Below are 24,169 nucleotides of genomic sequence, written 5' to 3'. Positions count from 1 at the left end.
TCTGCAAATACAGACAGTGCAAATGTAGGCATTGCTGCAAATAAAGTGAGAGAGTACAAACACCAGTGCATGGTAGAAATGCAGACATTAATAGAATGCAGGTATGCAAACTGTACAGGTGTGTATGTATACTCTGCAGTGCAGATAATGTACTTGCGTTAAATGCTGTGATGCTGCAGTTCCAATGAGACAAGCTTCCAGGAGATGATATCGAGGTGAAATCGAGAAGGCAAAAGTCAATTTTGATACTGATTTTAAATGGAGATTTCATTACCAAGACATTTTATTATTTATATATTTTGAAATATCAGCTTTAAATATTGTTTTTCTTTCTGTTCATTAAAAAGTAGGCACTAATAAAATGACAGCATTTGCCAAATTCAGCTCTGAGAGGATATAATTTACAGTTGACACTGGGACGCATTTTGTTTATATTCAATTATGTTGTCTGGCTTGGTATGCCCCAGTGAAATTGCTATTTGTCAAACTCAGAAAATCCCAAACTCCAAATAAAGGCTTCATTGGAGGCTCATTGAAGATGGCACCTAGTATGGTGACGAAAGTCTGAAAACAAGCCTTCCAGCTCAGTGAGCAAACCTACATCCAGAACCCCAAACCCCGTCAGGGATGAATTTATCACCCTTTCCTGCCTGCAGTATAGGAAATCCATTAAGAGAATGCCCGTGACAAGGCGAAGTCCTGAACTGGTATCTCTGGATTAGCTGAACTCATACACTCTTGTTACATGATCATGCCAAGTGCGGAGAACGGAGTTTGGCTAACCTGGAGTGTGAAATCATGGGCAAACCTGCAGCGATGGTTGCAAAATGGTCTGAGCCACATACTTAATGAATATCCCATCAAAAGACATTTTGAATGCAAGTGAAACTGGTCTGTTTTCCCAGATTGCTCATTAATGTTTAAAGAAGAAATAATCCTAAACAAGGCACAAAGCGTGTCAGTGCTGTAGTCTGTGCCAATTTGGCACTGAAAAGCTGCCTGCAGTGAATTGACCTGATTGCCTATTTGAGATAAATGATCCTATGAAATGTTGAAGCCTTGTCGTAGCCTCAGATTTTGCAGGCTTGCTCAATGAACGGTTAATTTGGTGAAACTACGGATTATGCTGGAAAAAGAAGTGTGGATGTGGAAACTCCTGCATTCATGCCAGCGGCATTCTGTTATTGCAAGGTTTACAGTGCAAAAACATTGCAATGTGAAATAATGTGGGGAAGTTAAAGGTCACAAGACACTGTGTGGTTAGAACCAGACAGTAAGATGCTAACCGCAAGTTCAAGTTTGACTCTTCAGTGCTACAATGGACAATGGAAGAGTGACAGAATGTCTGTAGTTGAAACCTGCTGATTACACAGCCCTGCTTAAATTTCTTTTAACCCAATAATAAATTGTCCGTATTGAGTTGAAAAAAGTAAGCAGGTAACCGTTTAAGTCCTTTAGACCATTGGTGGCTCTTGGCTCACCAGCCGTCTCTGATTTATCATCATGTGATAATTTGATAAGTTTGTTTTCACTTTCTGAATCTGGATTGTTTATGATCTGTAGGTTGTTTGAAAGTGACTTAAACTTAATTAGGTTGGGAACCTGTTTCATTTGTGAATCAGACAAGTTGCATGAATGTAAGCAAAACAATATTTAACAAAGACAACAGGAAACAGTAACATCAGCTCTGGTGTCATTTGATTGTAGCTTTTCTTCTCTTGTGTTTTCTGTAGCTGTGCTACTTTGCTAAAAAAAATGTAGCTCCTTTTATCATTTATCTGAGACTCAACAATTCCTGCACCATAATTGGTTGGAACCTTTGCTTGGGGAGCATTGCTATGTCACCGAGATATTCATGTGCAGTCCTGATGCTCTTAATCTAATTACATTTTGACGCCAAAGTCTTATTTCCAAAATATCAGCAGTATTTCAATAAAACAGTGCACATATACAGTTGATTTTATAGCCCTAAAACGCATTTAGGTCTGAATATAAAAATATAACAAATTATAATACAAGAATGCATCAGAATCTTTACCTCATTAGATGCTTCCTAACACGTCTGTTTGACACTGTATTTGCAGATACCTCCTCAGCGATCTCTTAGCAACTGGACTGAGGATTTTTCTTTGTAAAAGACAGTATGCATCTTCAGATTAGACATAATTAGTAACTTACAAAATGCCTAGCCTTCTTAACCCTTCACAGTATTTAGTAAGTTACATTTTTTATGAATTGTGATTATCTTAGTAGAAGCATATAATGCAATCAATTAGAACATATTTTGTAAATCAAAAGTGCACAAAGTCAGTTAACCTTACCGGGCCATGCACCAAACCTTGGGCAGCTGCATTCTGCATATCTTTATAAATTTGCATCGCTTCCCCAACTATTACTTCTTGCTTCACTTTCAAGTAATCCCTTAACCATGGGCAGACCTATTCCCTTAAACTTGAAGAGGGAATTTTGATGTGCACTTTTATCAAAGTCCACCTTGAAGCAAAAATCAATCCACAATATTCTGACTTGCTTCTGGCAAACTGATTCCAAAAGGAAATTGATCGGTTTTGAAATCTTTTCGGCTGCTGTGTTCCCAGTTCTTCTCATATCAACAGACTTCAGGTATATTCCTGTTGTTCTGCTTCATTGTTTAAGAAGTTGCTGATGTTGGCTCTTTTTAAAATATTTAGAACATAGAACATTACAACGCAGTACAGGCTCTTTGGCATTCGATGTTGCACCAACCTGCGAAACCAATCTGAAGCCTATCTATTCTACACTATTCCATTTTCATCCATATGTTTATCCAATTACCATTTAAATGTCCTTAAAGTTGGCGAATCTACTACAGATACAGGCAGGACGTTCCACGCCGCTACTACTCTCTGAATAAAGAACCTACCTCTGACATCTGTCCTAGATCTATCACCCCTCAATTTATCACTCCTAGATCTATATCCCCTCGTGCTAGCCACCACCATCCAAGGAAAAAGGCTTTCACTATCCACTCTATCTAACCCTCTGATTATCTTATCTGTCTCAATTAAGACATCTTTCAACCTACTTTTCTCTAAGAAAAATAGCCTCAAGATCCTCAGCCTTTCCTCATAAAACTTTCCCTCCATATCACACAACATCCTAGTAAATCACCTCTGAACCCTTTCCAAAGCTTTCACATCCATCCAATAATGCGGTGACCAGAACTGTACGCAATACTCTGAGTGTGGCTGCACCAGAGTTTTGTCCAGCTGCAACATGACCTCACGGCTCTGAAACTCAATCCCTCTACCAATAAAAGCTAACACACCGTATGCCTTCTTAACAACCCCATCAATCTAGATGGCAACTTTCAGGGATCTATGTACATGAATACAGAGATCTCTCTGCTCATCTACACTGCCAAGAATCTTACTATTAATCCAGGACTCTTTATTCCTGTTGCTCCTTCCAAAGTGAATCACCTCGCACTTTTCCGCATTAAACTCCATTTGCCACCTCTCAACCTCTGCAGCTTATCTATGTTCTTCTTTAACCTGCAACATCCTTTGGCACTATCTACAACACCACTAACTTTAGTGTCATCCACAAATTTACTAACCTATCCTTCTACGTCCTCATCCAGGTCATTTATAAAAAAGACAAACAGCAGTGGCCCTAAAACAGATCCTTGCAGTACGCCACTAGTGACTGAACTCTAGGATGAATATATCCCATCAACCACTACCCTCTGTCTTCTTTCAGCTAGCCAATTTCTGATCCAAACCGCTAAATCACCTTCAATCCCATGACTCTGTATTTTGTGCAATAGCTCAATATGGGGAACCTTATCAAAAGCCTTACTGAAATCCATATACACCGCATCAACCACTTTACCCTAATCCACCTGTTTGGTCACCTTCTCAAAGAACTAAATAAGGTTTGTGAGGCATGACCTACCCTTCACAAAACCGTGTTGACTATCCCTAATCAACTTTTTTTTCCAGATGATTATAAATCCTATTTCTTATACCCCTTTCCAACACTTTGCCCACAACTGGAGTAAGGCTCACTGGTCTATAAATTACCAGGGTTGTCTCTACTCCCCTTCTTGGACAAAGGAACAACATTTGCTATCCTCCAGTCTTCTGGCACTATTCCTGTAGACAATGATGACATAAAGATCAAAGTCAAAGATTCTGCAATCTCCTCCCTGGCTTCCCAGAGAATCTTAAGATAAATTCCATCTGGCCCAGGGGACTTATCTATTTTCACACTTTACAGAATCACTAACACTTCCTCCCTGTGAACTTCAATCCCATCTAGGCTAGTATCTCAGTATTCTCCTTGACAACATTGTATTTTTCTAGAGTTAATACTGACAAAAAATATTCATTTATCGCTTCTCCTATCTCCTCGGACTCCATGTACAACTTCCCATTACTGATCCTTGTTTGGCCCTATTTTCTCTCTAGCCATTGTTTTATTCTTGATATACCTATAGAAAGCTTTTGGGTTTTGCTTGATCCTATCTGCCAATGACTTCTCATGTTCCCTCCTGCCTCTTCTTAGGTCTTTCTTTAGGTCCTTCCTAGCTAACTTGCAACTCTCAAGTGCCCTAACATAAGACTTCACATCTCATCCTAACACAAGCCTTTTTCTTTCCCTTGACAAGAGATTCTACTTTGTTAGTAAACAACGGGCTCCCTCACTTGACCCCTTCCTCCCTGCCTACAGGTACATACTTATCAAGGACATGCAGTATCTGTTGCTTGAATAAGCTCCACATTTCAATTGTGCCCATCCCCTACAGTCTCATTCTTCATTCTTTGTATCCTAAACCCTGCCTAATTGCATCATCCCCATCATCAAGCCTTTCCCCCAGCTATAACTCTTGCTCTTTGGTATATACCTATCCCTTTCCATTACTAAACTCACCATAACCGAATTGTGGTCACTATCACCAAACTGCTCACCTACTTCTAAATCTAACACCTGGCCAGGTTCATTAGCCGGTATCAAATCCTATGTGGCCTTGCCCCTTGTTAGTCTGTCTACATACTGCATCAGGAAACCCCCTTGCACACATTGGACAAAAACTGACCCATCTAAAGTACTTGAACAATAGTATTTCCAGTCAATATTTGGAAAGTTAAAGCCCCCATAACAACTATCCTGTTAATCTCGCTCCTAACCAGAATAATCTTTGCTATCTTTTCCTCTAAATCTCTGGAACTATTTGGAGGCCATTAGAAAACCTGTTTCTAACCTCAACCCATATTGAGGCGAGTCCCCAAATGTCCTTTCTGCCATTGTAATACTGTCCTTCACTAACAATGCCTCGCCTCCCCCCCTTTACCATCCTCTCTGTTCTTACTGAAGCATCTCAATCCTGGAACCTGCAACAACCATTCCTATCCCTGATCTATCCACTTCTCCGAAATGGCCACACCATTGAAGTTCCAGACATCACTGTTCATCCATTGTTGCCATTGAGAAGGTAATGCAAAGACATCATCTAGTCTCTCTACAGTCTGTGTGGATCATTGTTCCTCTTAGTGGTTTTGATGTAATTAAGTGTGATGCTGGGTCATTTCTGCGCACACTTATGTCAACTACATTTCTGTAGAGTCAGTTCTAGAGCAGACTGGGTAAGAATGACAGTTCTGCTCTCCAAAGGACATTAGTGAACCAGTTGGGGTTTCTGATAATCTGGTACTTTCAAGATCATTATTTTTGAACCGAGATCATTATTGCAATTTTATTTAATTACCTGAATTTAAAGACTGCAGTTGATGTGATTGGATTAAATCTTTGACTTCCAGATCATTAAACCCAACTTCTGGATTATTGATCTAGTACTATGCTGGTGTCATAGAGTCAAAGAGATATACAGCACGGAAACAGATATTTCAGTCAAACTCGTCCATGCCGACCAGATATCCTACATTAACCTCGTCCCACTTGCCAACATTTGATCCATATTCTACTAAACCCTTCTTATTCATATACTCATCCAGATGTCTTTTAAATGTTGTAATTGTACTAGCCTCCACCATCTCTTCTGGTAGCTCATTCTATGTACACCACCTTCTGCATGAAAAGGTTGCCCCTTAGGTCCCTTTTAAATCTTTTCCTTTTCACCTTAGACCTATGCCTTCTAGTTTTGGACTCCCCTAAGCTGGGGAAAAGACCTTGGTTATTCACCCTATCCCTGCTCCTCATGATTTTGTAAACCTCTAAGTTTGCTTCTCGGTCTCTGATGCTCCAGAGAAAGCAGCCGCAGCCTATTCAGCCTCTCCCTATAACTCAAACCCTCCAGTCCCAGCAGCATCCTTGTCAATCTTTTCTGAACCCTTCCAAGTTTCGCAACATCTTTCCTATAGCAGGGAAACCAGAATTGTATACAGTATTCCAAACGTGGCAGAACCAATGTCCAGTACAGCTGCAACATGACTTCCCAACTCCTATACTCAATGCACAACCATTCTGCCCAATGCACTGACCAACAGAAACAAGCATACCAAATGCCTTCTTCATTAACCTATCTCCCTGCGACTCCAGTTTCAAGGAACTATGAACTTGCACTCCAAAGTCTCTTTGTTCAGCAACACTCCCTGGGTCCTTACCATTAAGCGTATAAGTCCTGCCCTGATTTGCCTTTCCAAAATGCAGCACCTCACATTTATCTAAATTAAGTTCTATCTGCCACTCCTCAGCTCATTGGCCCATCTGATCAAGGTCCCTTTGTACTCTGAGGTAACCTTGTTCGCTGTCCAATTTTGGTGTCATCTGCAAACATACTAACCATACCATTTACATTCACATCCAAATCATTTACATAAATGACAAAAAGCAGTGGACCCGCTGGTTTCAAGTTTCCAGTCCAAAAAGCAGCATCCACCACCACCCTCTGTTTCTTACCTTCAAGCCAATTTTATATTCAAATGGCAAGTTTTCTCTGTATTCCATATGATCTAACCTTGCTAACCAGTCTACCACATGGAACCTTGTTGAGCACTTGCAGAAGTCCATATAGATAACGTCCACTGCTCTGCGTTCATCAATGTTATTTGTCACACCTTCAAAAAATTCAATCAAGTTTGTGCGACACGATTTCCCACACACAAAGCCATATTGACTATCCCTAATCAGTCCTTGCCTTTCCAAATACATGTAAATACTGTCCCTCAGAATTCCCTCATGTATGACAAGTTTATAATTTATGCAGATAGGTTTTATACCTTTTTGAAATAAGTACCAGGTTTGTTTATTTTCGATAGATGGAATTGCCCTCTGTTCATTGAAAAGAGAAAGTGAGGACCTGACTCTGACTTTGTTCATTGATGTTCTCATGATGGTATTTATAGAGTCATAGAGATGTACAGCATGGAAACAGACCCTTCGGTCCAACCCATCCATGCCAACCTGGATTACAACAGGAATTTGATGCATCCTCCTTGAAGATTTATTAGTCTTGATCAACTTCAGCCTCTCCAGAGATTTTCAAGAACTCGTCCTTTGAAAGCACTGTAGAATGTTTATATGTCTGCAGAGAAATGTAGAAAGATAGAATGTAGGAGCAGGAGTAGGCCATTCATCCCCTCCACCCTGCTCCATCACTCAATATAATCGTGGCTGACCATCCAAGTCAGAACCCTGTTCCCATTTTTGCCCTGTGACCTTTGATCTCTTTAGCCCCCAGAATGATATTTAACTCCATCCTGAAACTTTTATTTTGGTGTTAAAAACAAAAATTCTTCCATGTATAAAGGGATACCTGTGAATCCCTCACAGACAGGAGGCTGGCTGCTTTTCAACTGTAAAAGTGCAATATGTCAAAATACAGGGGCCCATCCCCAACTATTCATTATTCAGAGCTTTGACGTGGCTGAGAAAGCCCCATGTAACCCATTTAGCCTACATTACATAAAGCACTGTCTTCAACATTTTCATTTCTCAGTTGGTTCACACTTCATAATAGCCTGAGTTACTACAGTAAAAGGCATTGAAAGGTGTTGGGAGTTAGCTTTGGGACAGCTCAGTAATCTTTAGTGTGCAGTCTTCAGATGAGTCCACCATCCCATCAACGTAATCATGACACATGCTTCATGTTCTCGAGCAATCCCAGTACATCTCTATAGCATTTACAACTTCAGCATTTATTGGATTCATCAGGTCTGCAATTTTCCTTTTCTCCAGTTGATACATTTTGCTTACTGCCCTGATCCACGCTGATATTGGTGACCTCCTGCTGCACATGTCGTGCCTTAACATTTACAAGACAGTGTGGTTTCTTAGACTTCAATGCCACTGTCAGTTCAGTCTTCTCACAACTGACCAAGCTATCCACAGACAGATGAACGTACTGTGGCAGTTAGCGACGGGTATCATTAACAGTGGCCATTACATAGAACGTATAGACTCGCTAATTTAAACCAGCAACACAGAAAAAATTTATCTGTCAAAATTCGAGAGGCAAAGAACTATCCCAAAAGTTAATAAAGAAAATATTAACAACTTTATTTTTTAAAGTCTAACAGAGAATATTAACTATTTACAACTCATCTATCTAAACCTATCTATTACCTTCCCCTCTACAATACTGGTCTGATAAAACATCCCGATTATGATTTACCAAAGGAAAAATCACATTTCAATACCAGTCAGCTTGCCGTGTGTCCTCTGTATCTTGCTCTGCCTTCTTTTCTTCTTCTTAGGAATACTGTTTCACAGCTCATTGATAGATAAAGGTACCTTTAAGAGAACTGTTCTGCGGGCAGTCTGTATATGTTGGTGGCTTGGCAGTTCTCCCTCAACTGTTCAATTTTTTCTCCGGTTTTATCCCCCAGTGCGTTGGATCATTTCATTGGTTTTATTATTGTTAAAACACTAATTTCAAATTTGATTGAAGTTTGGTATCTTGGGCCATAATTTAAACTGATTGGCTGGGGGAATCCAAGATGGTGACAGTCTAGGAGGATCGCGTTGCAGAGCTCCGCACCGCAGCATAAGCGGGACGAATTTCTAACCCGCCCAATCTGGACCATTGCGATATCCTGGGACTCTAGAAAGGTTGTGGAGTCCCAGGAACTGCACGGGCTGCAGGATCCTTGGACTGAAATACCTACCAGGCTCTGGTGAAGGGGCTCATGAAATGTCACAAGATGCTGGGCAAGCTGGCCTGAATCTCTATCATGCTGCAAAAGCACAAACAGCAGCTAGGACACCTGGAAAAGAGGAAGGATGAGGTTTAACACAGAGTCACAATGGTGGAAACTTATACCAGTTCCTTCAAGATAGGATCCAAGCCCTGGAGACGCAGGTCCGTAATTTGCATGACCAAGCAAATGATCTTGAGAACAATGTTAGGAGAAATAATATTCGGTACATTGGTCTGCCGGAGGGTGAGGAAGGTGAGCAATTGACAGAATTTATGAGTACTGGTTGTCGAAATTCCTTAACTTGGAGGCTGGAATGAGAGGCTTGAAGATCGAGAGGGCTCACCGGGTCACGGCGTGGAGATCAGGTTTGGGTCAACGTCCTCGTCCTCTCCTGGTGCGGTTCCATGACTACAGAGTTAAGGAGAGAATCGTGGAAGCTTCCAGAATCCCGGGGAAGGATCTGAAGGCCCTAATTTACAAGGGCTCTAAGGTCATGTTCATCCAGGCCTTCTCAGCAGTGGTGATCCTGAAAAGAAAATCCTATGACGGTGTCAAGAGAAGACTGAGGGAGCTTGGGATCCAGTACTCTCTGAGGTATCCGGCGGTGCTTCGGTTCACCTCAGATGGATCTGTACATCTCTTTGACATGTGGGAGAAGGCAAGTGGATAAATTAACCTAATCTGAACAATTTAATATGTACAAATATGAGTGTTGTTTGGGTATGTCTTTGTTTTTGTTTCAGAAGAAACAGAAGAAGTCCAGTTGGAGGTTTCTTTTTTTCATTGGTAATAATCTGGTTTAAACTATGCTTAGCGGTGGTTGTGATGTGTACCTTCAATTTCTAAGTTAAGTTATACCAAAAGATGGGTGGAGTATTTACTCCTTTATTTTCTTTAAAATAAAAATTTATTTATTCCATTGTTATTCACTTTCTTTTCTGCTTGTGTTTGCGGTGCGGCTCTAGCTAGGAGGAGGGAAAATGGTTGGGATAGCTAGATGCCTACTTATGGGCAGTTTGAGATGGGTAGTTGCCCCCTCTGGGCAGGGGGTGAGCTCCCCTATTCAGCATCCTTGGCGTTTTATATGTTGGTTTGTTTTTTTTGTTTTTTGTTGTTTTTAATCTTTGATTCTTTTGCACTTTTGTTAAATGCAGTGGTTTTAGTTTATGTAGTTTTTTATGTTCGAAGATCATGTGACACTACGACACAGCGATTTGTGGTTCGAGTTCCTCCTCTCTGGAATTTAAATGTTACTGCAGAAAGTTATGGCTAATGATGTGATTAAATGGTAGAATATCTGGAATATCAAGAGGAGTCAGTCACCAATTAAGAGGAAGAAGGTACTTTTGAGTCTTAGAAAGGAGAAGGTGGATATTGCTTTGTTTCAGGAGACACACTTGGATGACGGAGTATTTGAAACTACAGCAGAATGGCTTTGATCGGTTTTACTTTTAATCATTTAATATCAGAAGTAGGGCAGTGGCTGTATTGCTTAGGAGTAATCTCCCATTTAGAGTCATAGAGACGTACAGCACGGCAACAGGGCCTTCAGTCCTACTCGTCCATGCCGACCAGATATCCCAACCCAATCCAGTACCACCTGCCAGCACCTGGCCCATATCCCTCCAAACCCTTCCTATTCATAAACCCATCCAGATGCCTTTTAAATGTTGCAATTGTACCAGCCTCCATCACTTCCTCTGGCACTTCATTCCATACACATACCACCCTCTCCGTGAAAAAATTGCCCGTTAGGTCTCTTTTATAGGTTTTCCCCTTTCACCCTCAACCTATGCCCTAGTTACTAGAGTGTGTTAAACACACACAGTAGGTTTGTAATTCTTAAAGCCCTGATAAATGGGGAAGAATGTGGTGTTTTAAAAGTTTACTGCCCTCCAGCTCATTCCCTCAAATGTTTGGCAGATGTGTTTTCTCAACTGATCAGTCTCGAGTCCTGGCATATCATTACAGGGGGAGATTTTAATTGTCTCATGGATCCCACAGGAGACAGGTTGCCCAAAGACCCCCAATACCTTCTGTACAAACTAAACAATTAATGGATCTGTGTTGTGGAGTTAGGGTTGGTGGACATCTGGAGGTGTCTCCACCCTGCTGGCAGGGATTTTATGTTTTTTTGCCAATGCACACAGATTTCACACCAGGATTGTTTTTTTTTCTGACCCCCGTGGCAAACCTGGACTTGTTGGCATCTTGTACGATTGGTAATATTACCATCTCCGATCACACTCCAGTGTACCTGTTGGTTAAGATTAAGGACGTTACAGTGGGTTTGAGGCAGTGGCGAGTGGATCCCTTTATCCTCGAGGATAATAAGTTTGGGAAGTATTTCTCCAGGAAACTCTGAGCATTCCTAATATTAACTCAGTTTTGGTGATTAACCCATCCATCCTTTGGGAAACTGCCAAAGCCTATGCCAGGGGATTAGTTATTTGATATTCCGCCAGTAGGAAGCAGCAGAAGGGTGAGCAGCAATGTCTCCTCGAAGCACAGTTGAAGGCAGCTGAGAAGGCTTACTTTGACAGGTCCTCATTGGTCAAGCTCAAGAGGATTATGGCGCTGTGGTCTGCGTTGAATTCCGTGCTCACGCAGACAGCAAAGAAGGAGCTTAGTTTGGCAAAGCAAAGGTTATATGAGCATGGTGACAGGTCAGGCAAATACTTAGCATATCTTGCCAGGAAAAGGAGCGCCCCTCAAGCCATTACGGTGATTAGGGAAGGGTCTGGGAACCTAACATGTGACTTCAAAAAGATTCATGTGGCATTTCAGAGATTTTACTCTAAGTTATACTTGACTGAGGGTTGTGAGGAGGGGTGAGCCAAAATGGAATCTTTCTTGGAGGATCTGGAGCTCTCGTGCATGACCCCCAACAAGAGTCTTTTCTCAATGCCCCCTTATCAGAGCAAGAGGTGCAGCATGCTGTGAAGCAGCTTCAGAGTGGAAAGGTGCTCAGTCCTGATGGACTTTCCAGTGAATTCTATAAGGAATTTATAAACATACTGTCAGGCACGATGCTTAATATGTTTAATGACTCATACAGCCATGATTGTCTACCGCCATCTCTGAGAGATGCCAATATTTTGCTTATTCTTAAAAAAGAGGAAGTCCCGGAGGACTGTGCTTCGTAAGGCCCATCTCACTCTTAAATGTGGACTTTAAAATCCTCTCTAAGACTCTTGCATTAAGACTAGAGACTGTGTTACCTTCTATTGTTAAAGAGGATCAGATTGGCTTCAGAAAGGGCCGCAGATCCTCCAATAATGTTAGGAGGCTACTTAATGTAATTCAAGCGTGTCAACAACAGCCAGTACAGGGATTGGTAATTTCTCAAGGTGCAGAGAAGGCATTTGACTGAGTTGAATGGCTGTACCTTTTCTATACTCTGGAGTGGTTTGGCTGGGTGAAGTCTTTACAAGATGGGTAAAGATTCTCGACAGTAACTCTCTCACTGCGGTCATCACCAATGGGTACAATGAAGCAACTTTAACACTTTTAGGGACAGCCGGTGGGGCTGTCCCCCTTTCACTACTGCTTTTTACATTGGTGATTGAACCATTGGAGGAGGCCATTCATATGGATCCCAATATATCGGCTCCAGAAGTGGAGTCAAAATTATGTAACATTTTGCTGTACGCAGACAATGGCCTAACTTTTTTGTCAAATCCAGCAGTTTCAGTGCCTCGCCTGATACAATGCAGCAGATCCTTTGGCACCTTTTCGGGGTACAAGATTAACCTTGCAAAATGAGAGGCCATGCCTATAGGTGGTCTTACGAAGGTGCTAGGTCTTGAGGGTGAATGTTGATTCCCATTTCCATGGCCACAGGGAGGTTTTCTGTATTCATTCCTCCAGTCCTGGATCGGTTGTTCAAAGCTAATTTTGTTCAAGTATTTGATAAAATCAAACAAGACCTTCAAAGATGGGAGGCGCTTCCAGTCTCGTGGTTAGGTCAGATGGCGCTTATTAAGATGAATATTCCCCTCCCGTTTGTTATACTCTATACAGATGCTCCCCCTAATTTTCAATAAGCAAACATTGAGGAGATTGAATGGCTGGTTCAGCTCCTTTATTTAGCATTGTAAGTGACCCCTCATTAAATTAGCTAAACTGCAATTGCCTCACAGACTGGGGGTAGTGGACCTTCCGGACATTAAAAGCCACCAACTAAGCTCACTTTTATTCGACGTGCGTAATTGGGCCTGTGGGGACCCTCTTTCAATATGATTAGATATCAAAACCTCCCAGGCAAGGTGCTCCCTTACTAGCGTGGTGTTTCTGGGCAAAATGAGGACAGTTAGGGAATGTTGCCATAACCCAATAGTTATCAATTCTGTTAAAGCATGGAGGGCAATTCGGCAGAGGGAAGGCAATATTGGCAAAACATCTTCTCTTACACCTATAGTCGGTATTCCGGGTTTTCAACCAGGGGATGATCAACTCAGAATTCAAATGTAGGGCAGCTAGGGATGTGTCTTGCATGTGTGATTTATTTGAGGGAGACACAACAATGTCCTTTGATCAGTTAGCAATGAAATATAAGCTATCTATCAGGGACCTCTTTCGATTTTTTTCAAGTTGGGGATTTTATTCAAAAAAAGACTACATTTTTGACTGATCCCTACAAATCTGACATAGAGGGTGCACAGTGCCTAAGAGTACACTTTCTGTCAGCACATTATGTCAGCAATTGGGGGTGCCCGCTCAGATGAATTTGATTCACTCTGCAGTGTGTGGGATAGAGAGCAAGATGCTGAAGCCCCCTCAGAGGCATGAGAAGATATTTGAGAAAACGCAAGAAATATATGAATTTGCAATAGGACCCATGCTTTACTGTTGAAGATTCTCCACAGGGTCCACTTGGCTCTGGTTCATTTGTCAAAATTTAAACCAGTGATATCTTCAACCTGTCCCAAGTGCAAAGTTGGTACGGGCATTCTTATCCATTGTCTTTGGACTTGTGGTAGGCTTCAAACATACTGGAGTGCTGTGGCAGGTACAATGGAGAGGATTTTGGGTGCAAGGGTGGAGAAGGACCCGATCTCTCTTCTTCTTGGCCTGCTCAGCGAATTCCCTGTAGATGCGCATAAGAAGAAACTTTTCTGTATCCTCACTTTTTGCGCAAGAAAGAATATCTTGCTAGTTTGGGTATTCGAAAACCCCCCGGGTCTGTTGGGTTGGTGGAAGATTGTTATGGAGCATATCCCCTTGGATTTTCTCACAAGTATGGTACACCACAAAACTGAGAATTTTTATAAAATATGGCAACTCTTTTTGGAACACCTGGACACAGATTTATCTGCCACACTAACAAGGGCTTTTATATAACTGTAACGATTGTGTTTCATAAGTCTAATATCCAGGGAGGAGGAACTATGAATGTATGAGTATCTTGTTTGGCTGAGGTGAGTTATTAGTATTTATTAGTCTGTTGTTGGTTATTATTTATTTAGTTAAGTAGTTTTTTATTATATATTTTTCTATATATATTTATACAATTACATATGAGATGGGTTAGTTTTGTACTGTTTTGAATTGTATTGTTTTGTATTTGTTGTAATATTAAAAAATCTATTTTTTCAATAAAAACATATTTTTTAAAATAACTGTTTTGCCAAATTTGAATTTGTTTTTGTATCCAGGCAACCCAACTAATCTAACTGTTCGACCAAACTGCACACTTTAAATTTTCCAGTACTCTGTATGCTTCTCTAAGTTGTTGATAGCTTTTCCACTCTCTGAAAGGTACAGTGCTCCTTACACCGTCATAACATTGGCTGGATCAGGATTTATTGCCTGTACCCTTTGCCCTTGAGGAGTTGGTGGTGAGCTCCTTTCTTGAAGCTGTAGTATGAACATTAAGCTCCAGAAACAGCCACTTCCATAACCAAACTATTTCTGTACAGCTACAACACTGTAGGACTTACGTGGGTAAATCCTATCCTGAACAAGAGAGAAAGTGTAAAGGAAAGTGTACTTCTCTCAAGGATGTGCAGGAACAGAGAGGCCTGAATGTAGATGTGAATAAGTCATTAAGGATAGCAGGACACCCGTAGACAGAGTTAATAAATCATACTGTATCCTAGACTTTATAAATAGTGGCATGGCATACAAGAGCAAGGACCTGTGCTGAACCTGTGTAAAATAGTAGTTATTGTGTACAGTTCTGGGTGCCACATTTTAGGAACGACGTGAACACATTAGAGAGCTGAGGGAGAGACTTATCCCTATGGCTCCACGGATGAGAAACCTCAGTTCTGAGGAAATAGTGGCAAAGTTGGAAATTGTTTTCTTGGAGCAGAGAAAGTTAAGAGGGGATTTGACTGAACTTCTCAAAATCATGAGAGCTCTAGAGAGTGTAGACAGGGAGAAATTGTTCCTGTTTGCAAAAACGAAAAGACATAGACTTAAAATGATTTTTGAAAGAAAAGAACGGGATAAGAAACAATGCTTTTCCATACAGAATGTGATTCTGATGTGGAATGCATTGGCTGGAAGTATGATTTAGTTGAGGAATTCAATAGAAAGTTAGATGTTTATTTATTGCAAGGTTGTTAGGCAAGGGTAGATGATTGACAGTAACTCATGATGCTCATTCAGAGAGCTAGGCCAGACACAATGAGTCAAATGGCCTCCTTCTGCACTGCAATAATTCTATAATTGTCTGATCCTGTTCACAAAAACAAACCAAATCACATTAGTTGAATACTAGACAACAGAAAAAAACTGATGGGAGTTTCATCAACAGTATTTTCCAGTGATACTTACTCAGCAACAACCTATTCATTGATGCTCAGTTTGGATTTCATCAAGACCCACTTGACTGTAACCTTACTTTGGACAGCACAGACTCAATGGTTTGCACTGCTGCCTCACAATGCCATGGACTTGGGTTCGATTCTAGCCTCAGGCAACTCTCCGTGTGGAGCTTGCAAATTGTCCCCTTGTCTGCGTGGGTTTTGTCTGGGTGCTCCGGTTTCCTCCCACATTCCAAAGGTGTGCAGGTTAGGTGGATTAGCCATGCTGAAGTACCCGTGATATCCAGGGATGTATAAGGTAGGTGGGTTAGCTGTGGGAAATGCAGGGTTACAGCAATTGGGGAGGAGATCTGTGTGGGATGCTGTTTGGATGGTCGGTGTTGACTCAACGGGCCAAATGGCCTTCTTCTGCACTGTAAGGATTCTATGATTACCGCTGCTTTAGGGAAACCTGGACGAAAGAGCTGAGTTCCAGAGTTACTGTGTGAGTCACCACCCTTGGCATCAGCGTAGCATCAATGAACCCTGGCAAAATTGAAGTGAATGGGAATTAGGGCGAAACTTCTCCACTGGCTGAAATCAAGCTCATTAGAATGAGAGATGCTTGTGTTTGTGGTAGGCCAATCATCTTAATCAGACACAATCATCGCAATCGGAACGAGACAGTGTCCTAGGTTCAAGATTCTGATTATATAATGTTCAATGCCACATACATACCCTCAGACACTAATTCACAATCACAAGCAACAGAACTGGACATCATTTGGGATTTTAATAATAAATACAGAGAGCATTCATACCACACGATTGCCAAAACCTGAGCATTGTGGTTTCAGGGAATTAACCACCTCATTTTTATATTCAATGGTACCACAATTAATGGCTCACCCACTGTCAATATCTTTGATGCTGTGCTTGACCCAGAATGTAACTGTTTCAATTCAGTGAAGCAGCTGTGGGACAAGGTCAGAAAGTGGGGAGTCTGTGTAAATCACCTCCCCACTCCTTACAGCCTGCCCATCATCTACCAGGCACAAGTCAGGAGTGTGACAGATTACTCTCTACTTGACTGGATGAACTGTGATTCCTCCAATACACAGCAACATTCAAAAAGAAATAGCACACTTAATTGTCATGCCATGCAGCACCTTAAACATTCACTTCCTCCACTATCATTGTCCAGTGACAGCAGCGTGCACCATCTGCAAGAAACTTTGCAGCAACTTGCTGAGGGTCCTTTGACAGTACCTTCTAAACTGTGACCTCTACAACTGAGAAAGGCAAGGGTGTCAGATGCATGGCAACAACCACCACCTGCAAGTTCCCCCTCAAGCTACTCACCAAACCGACTTGGAAATATATGGTCACTCCTTCAGTGTGACTGGATCAAGCTCATGAAATTCCTTTCCAAAGGGCACTGAGGATGAATGTACACCACTTATAACAGTCCAAAAAGTTGGCTGCTGAAGAACAGTTAAAGATATGTAAGTAACACTGGCCTCACCAGTAATGCACACATCCCATGTATGAATGAGAAAAGGAATTCTCCATCACTTATTTAGTCGACTTGTGTGTTCATTACTCTCCCCTTTCTCGAACAGCTTGGCTTCAAAAATCAGAACATGTTTTACATTAGGAATGCATGGAAGGGAGTTCAAGTTAGAGCAAGAAATGAAAGTTAATCTTTTATTTAATAGAAATGAGGCATCTTTACAAAAAGGAACACATTCAGTCGACTCAAATAGAGCAGAAGCAATCATTCTGCAGCAAAGTGTCCTGAGCTTTGATTAATAACTGCTCATTCTCAGCGTAGGAATGCCATTGGTGCAATGTGAAAAAGTATAGAGTTGCGACGACAGTGAAACAATGAAGTGTGTTGTGATTCAGTTTGTGGTTCAGCACATGGTGAACCCTCCGTTGCTGCAGCTGCCCCTTTGAATCAGTGCCATTTAATCTAATGCAGAGGAGTCTGAGGTGATTTATGTTGACATGCAAATGTTACATCAGGCAATGAGTGATGGGGAAACGCAAAACATTGCCCAGCAGAAATCAGAGCTCATGGTAAAGCACTCAGAGTAATTCAGAACCCCCTTCACACTTCACACAAGCCTGCAACTAAGTTAATTTGCCAACTATCTTCCAATTTTGGCAATCTGTGTTTTCCTCAAGTTTACTCCAATGTTGCTTCCAACATTTCTAGGTTTTGTATCATATAAGTTTTGAAATTATGCACGGTATACCCAAGCCCAAGTTATTAATATATATCAGCCACCACCCCAATGGAATACCAAAGTGTACTTCCGTATAGAATAGACAGTATGGGTGGCTCAGTGGTTAGCACTGCTGTCACACACTGCCAATGGTTTGGGTTCAATTCTGCTTTCAGGCAAACCTCTATGAGGAGTTTTCACGTTTTTCCCCGTGTCTGTGTGGTTTCCCCAAAGTGCTGTGGTTTCCTCCCACAGCCTAAAGATATGCAGGTTAGGTGGACTGACCATGCTAAATTACCCTTGGTGTCCAGGGATATGCTGGCTAGGTGGATTAGCCATGGTAAATACAAGGTTAGAGGGATAGTGTTAGAAGGGTGTGGGTTGGATGCTCTTCGGAGGATCTGAGTGCACTCAATGAGCCAAAAGGCCTACTTTCACACTGTAGGGATTCTATGATAAGACTCTCTGCTACCTATTCCTTGTCCAGTTTGGGGCCATTTCTCTTTTAATGCCATGGGTTTTTATTTAACTGATATTACTGTATATGGCAATGTGTCTCACACCTTTGAAAGTCCATAACCAAAATATAATTTACACTAAGAATTGCAGAGGGGAGAGCCAGTAAGAAGCAATAAAATACAGACATTGCACATACTTGTCATACTGGAGTTCCGTTCTCAGCTACACAAGGTGAGTAGGACCAGTTTGCATCATTTCCAGATCAAAATCAACATTGACACAAGCTCCCAAATCTCTGCAAGGAAGACTCTGCGGTGTTGTCTCAGCTGTTAATTGTGTTTTCTGTTGATGCCTGGTGACTGGTTCAATGCTGGCAGTGCACTGACTTTATTAAAGATGGTTATAGTGGGTTGATTCAGCTGAGCAGTTTGCAAGGTCACTTCAGAGGGCAATGAAGAATTGTCCACATTGGTGTGGGTTGGACAAGGCCAGGTTAGGATGGCTGATTTCCTTCCCTGAAAGACATTATGGAACTAAGTGGAGTTCTATGACTTTCCAATATTTATAGACTCTGATTCTAGAGGCATTTAATTATTTGAATTTAAGTTCGCCAGCTACCCATTGTGGGATTTGGCCACATGTCTCTTGATCTTTAATGGAAATCGTTAGATTATCAGCCCAGTAACACAAGATTTCCACGAATGCCTTTAGCAAATCCATGCTTTCATTTAATAACCTAAGTGTCAATTCATTTTGTTCTAGATTCATGACTGTAAAGGCTTCCCCACCAGGGCCATGAAACTGACTGCTTGCTGTCAAACTGCCCAGTCTATTGCTTGACCTTTTCAAATTGGGCAGATGTTCTAGTGGAGGATCAGTGTGAAGGATGTTAAAAATCACACGACACCAGGTTATAGTCCAGGTTGTAGCTTACTTGAAAACACAAGCTTTCAGAACCTCGCTCCTTCTTCACTTCAGGCCTATTTAAATACAACGAAAAGCAGTTGAGCGATTGCCTTCAGACTGAAACACTTCAGTTTCTCAGTTGGGTTTGGATGCTGTCTCCTAGCTTTCCAAACTGACAGGTAACAGGTGGTTTTGCTCCACTTTATAGTAATTTTATCAATTATACATAGTGACATCAGTTACTTTTCCACTTTATTAAGAGTTAACATCTGACCGTGTGAGCATCTTCTGATTCTGTGCCTTCGAACAGATTATTGAACACTCGCAGCTTAAGGAATCTCATCCCTGTCAATACCCTGTTCTATCTCCCATTTAGACAAGGGTCAGCTATCTTTCACTTGACATGTCCCTGGCAAAATACTTTCCAACGCAGCTGATAAAGCAAGCTATTTAAAATGTTAAACATCTGCATCCTGTTTGGTTTGCTCAAGATGTTTTATGTCAGGAGTAAGTTTTCAGAAAGACCGTGTATAAAAGCGCAAGCTGCTTCCTTAGCTACAAAACTGAATAGGTCTGAAACTGGATTTAGTGGCACTTTTAGGTGCTCAGGGTTCAAAATCAGGTCTGATACTCACATATTCCATCCTCAATGATGGGGGAACCCATCACATCAAAGACAAAGGTGAGGCTGAGGTATTTTAATCCATCTTCAGCCAGAAGTGCTGAATGGATGATCCATCATCTCAGACTCCCCTCTTCAATGAATAAAACTTCAAAGGTTGCAGAAAAGACGTACAAAGATGTTGCAGGGTATGGAAGGTTTGAGTTATAAAGAAAGGCTGGGTAGGCTGGGACTTTTTTCACTGGAGCATAGGAGGTTTAGAGGCGATCTTATAGAAGTTTATAAAATAATAAGGGGTGTAGATAGTAAATAATGATAGTTGTCTTTTCCCGAGGATGGGAGATTTCAAGACAAGGGGGCACATTTTTAAGATGACAGAAGAAAGATATAAAAAAGGCATGAGGGGCAATTTGTTTTACACAAAGCGTGGTTCATGTGTATTGAATAAGCTGCCAGAGGAAGTGATGGAGGCTGGTACAATTACAACATTTAAAAGGCATCTGGGTGGGTATATGAATAGGAAGGGTTTGGAGGGGTAATGGCCAAGTGCTGGCAATTGGGACTAGATTAATTTAGGATCTCTGGTCAGCATGACGATTTGGACCAAAAGGTATCTCTCCGTGCTGTATAACTATGAATCTACTCACTCCACAGAAGTCTACAGGAAACTGTGATAGTGCTGAGGGACTTTATGTTTAGTTCAAACCTACTGCGTGAACCATATTCTCCGATCCATGCCTGCACTGGGGGCATTCACTTCCAAATGTGTCGAGACAGAGAGAGAGAGAGCAGAGGCAGTGGAGAGCAGAACGAGCTGCCAAATGTGGTAGCGGGAAGGAGAGAAACATTTGTAGCAGGAGGCCCATGGCAGTCCCAGGAGCGATTTTCCAGTGTAAGAAAGAAGGTGCGAAATTTCTACACCTCGTTGAAAAAATCTTCGTTGAAATCTTCCGACTGGTGCAGCCATGGCTCTGAATCGAGAGCAAGGTTCCAGGTTGTAAAGGTGACCATGGCAATGACCTTTTTCTTTAAATGTCTGACCCCTTGCCAGACTGGTGCTCGAGTTAATTGTGAAGGAGAGCTTCTGACAGCAGATGGCAGTGTTAGGGCAGGTCAAATTAGATTCAAACCTTTTCTTTGAGAAGTTGAGTCAGGAGCCATGGGAAAGGAGCATAGGTTAAGGAAACAGAAAGCCAGGACTTCTGGAAAGTCAGTGTGTATACATGTGCGGCTCAGTTGTGTAGGTCATGTGTATCATAACAAAGCCCACTCCAGATTTAAATATATAAATACTAATACTCCAGGTTTAAATCTGTTATTTTGCAGCATGTCAGAGACAAGATGGAGAGATGGATTGAGTTATTTTTGCTAAAACTGGGCTGGGTTTAACAATTTTATTTTATTTTCCCTCTTAAAATGGATGGTTGTATATTTCCCCTAATATGTTTATGAAGCCCAATTTAAAATGACTCACAGGAAATTCAAATGCTATAATAAACAATCATCTGATCTCATCTCAGCCTCAACTACACATTTCTGCCTACCCTCCATAATCCTTCAACCCATTACTCCTTACATTTACTTAAAATTCCAGCATCCACCGTACTCTGGAGTGATAAAGTCCCCAGATTCGTGACCCTTTCAGGAAAGTATTTTCGGCTCATCTGTTTTAAATTTGCCACCCCTTTTCCTAAAACTATGCCCCCTTGTTCAAGATTGCCTCACAGAAGGCCTTTTGCCCGAAACGTTGACTTTCCTGCTCCTTGGATGCTGCCTGACTTGCTGTGCTTTTCCAGCTACACACTCTTGACTCAACATCCTTTCCATGTCTACTTTGTCAACCTCCTTCAGCACCTTATATACCTCAATTAGATCTCCTCTCATTCTTCTTAACTCCAGAGAGTGTAGGCCTGACTGCTCAACTGTTCTTCATAAGATACAACCCCCCATCTCTGGAATCAATCTGGAGAACCTCCTCTGAACTGCCTCCAATGTAATTACATTTCTTTCTCAAATCAGGGGACCAAATCTGTGTGCAAAACTCCCAAGGCAAAAGTGAGGACTGCAGATGCTGGAGATCAGAGTCAAGATTAGAGTGGTGCTGGAAAAGCACAGCAGTTCAGACAGCATCCGAAGAGCAGGAATATCGACATTTCGGACAGAAGCCCTTCATCAGGAAAGATGAAGGGCTTCTGCCCAAAACATTGATTTTCCTGCTCCTCAGATGCTGTCTGACCTGCTAACTGCAATACTCCCAAGTATGGTCTCACTGATGCCTTAGGTTTTACTGTGGAGAGATTGGCTGTCAAGTTCACTCTGCAGAAAATAATGATTACATTTCAAAAATAACGTTGGCAGAATACAGAAACAGTAGGAAAGAACTCCAAGGAATTAGGAGGGTTAAAATTTATGCAGGGAAGATCATGTCTCACAAATTTGAGGGGCATTGGTTTTTTTTGCAGGTCTGCAGTTCCCTGAAAGTGACAAAAGGTCAAAAGTGCCTTTGGAAAACGGGTGCAAAGAAGATCCCAAGGAGCAAGATATATAAGGAGCAAGAGAGTAGGTGGGAATGGGTAAGTCCACCCAAGGACAAAGGAAGGAACTCATGCATGGAGCTGGAGGAAGTGGGTGAAGTCCTTAGCAAATACTTTACATTGGTGAGCACAAAAGAGGAAGACATGGTAGATGTCTCGGGAGGGATGTGTTGATAATCTGGGGCATGTCAACTTAAAAAAAAAGGAAATGTTGGGTGTTTTGAAAAGTATGAAGGTAAGCAAGTCCCCAGGATCTGATGGGATCTATCCCAGAATGCTGAGGGAGGCAAGTGAGGAAATTGCTGGGGCATTGTATAAAATCTTAGTATCCTCTTTCGACACAGGAGAGGACCCAGAGGACTGGAATAGCCAACGTTGTTCCTTTGTTTAAGAAGGACAACAGGGATAATCTGGGAAATTATAGGCCAATAAGCCTTACATCAGTGGCAGGGAAATTATTGGAGAAGATTCTTAGGATAGGATTTACTCACATTTAGAAGAACAAGGACTTATTACTGATAGGCAGCATGGTTTTGTGCAGGGAAGATCATGTCTCACAAACTTGAAGGGAATTAGGTTTTATGCAGGTCCGCAGTTCCCTGAAAGTGGCAACACAAGTGGATCAGATGGTCTGGAAGACATATGGCATACTTGCCTTCATTGGTCAGGAGATAGAGTATAAAAATTGGCGAGCTATGTTGCAGCCATATAGAAGTTCTGTTAGGTCACATTTGGAATATTGTGTACAGTCCTGATCGCCATATTACCCGAGACTTTGGAGAGGGAACAGAAACAGTTCACCAAGATGTTGCTTGGTTTGGAGGGTATTAGATATGAGGAGAGATTGGGGGTCAAACTTTTGTTTGTTTTCACTTGAACATCAAAGGATGAGGAGTGAATGATAGACGTTTACAAACCTATGAGAGACACCAATTGAATGGATAGTCAGAGTCTTTTCCAATTACTAGAGGGTCAGTTTAAGGTAAAAGGGTGAAAGTTTAAAAGAGATATGAGGGGCACATTTTTTACACAGAGGGTAGTAAATGTTTGGAATGCATGGCCAGAGGAGGTGGTGGAGGTGGCAACAACTTCAATGTTTAAGAGGCAATTTGACAGATTCATGAATCGGCAGGGAACAGAGGGATACAGACTGAGTAGGGGCAAAAGTTTAGGCAGTTGTTATATGTCGGTGCAGTCTTGCTGGGATGAAGGGCCTGTTCCTGTGGTGTACTGATTTTGTTGTCGGTGCTTTGCATTGTCCTGACGATAGGAAGCTCACAATCTCAATGTGGGCTACAGTTCTCCTTACGCAATGCTTGTTTATTACTGATTTAAGTGTGCAATAAACCATTAAAATAATTGAGAGGCTGTTTGGGGAAGTGTCGGAAGGTTTGCTCTGCTCTACAATGCACTGCAGATGCAACCACATCATCAGGCTTTTGCTGAGGATTGTCTCATCCTGTGTTAATGAAGGGATTGCTTATAGTTTTTGTTTGTAATGAACCCTTCCTTTCTGAGAGCATGT

The sequence above is a fragment of the Chiloscyllium plagiosum genome, unplaced genomic scaffold, assembly GCF_037043375.1.
Source record: "Chiloscyllium plagiosum isolate Xiang-an unplaced genomic scaffold, Cpla_swu_hap1 HiC_scaffold_14, whole genome shotgun sequence".
NCBI lineage: Eukaryota > Metazoa > Chordata > Chondrichthyes > Orectolobiformes > Hemiscylliidae > Chiloscyllium > Chiloscyllium plagiosum.
This window is presented reverse-complemented; position numbering follows the sequence as displayed.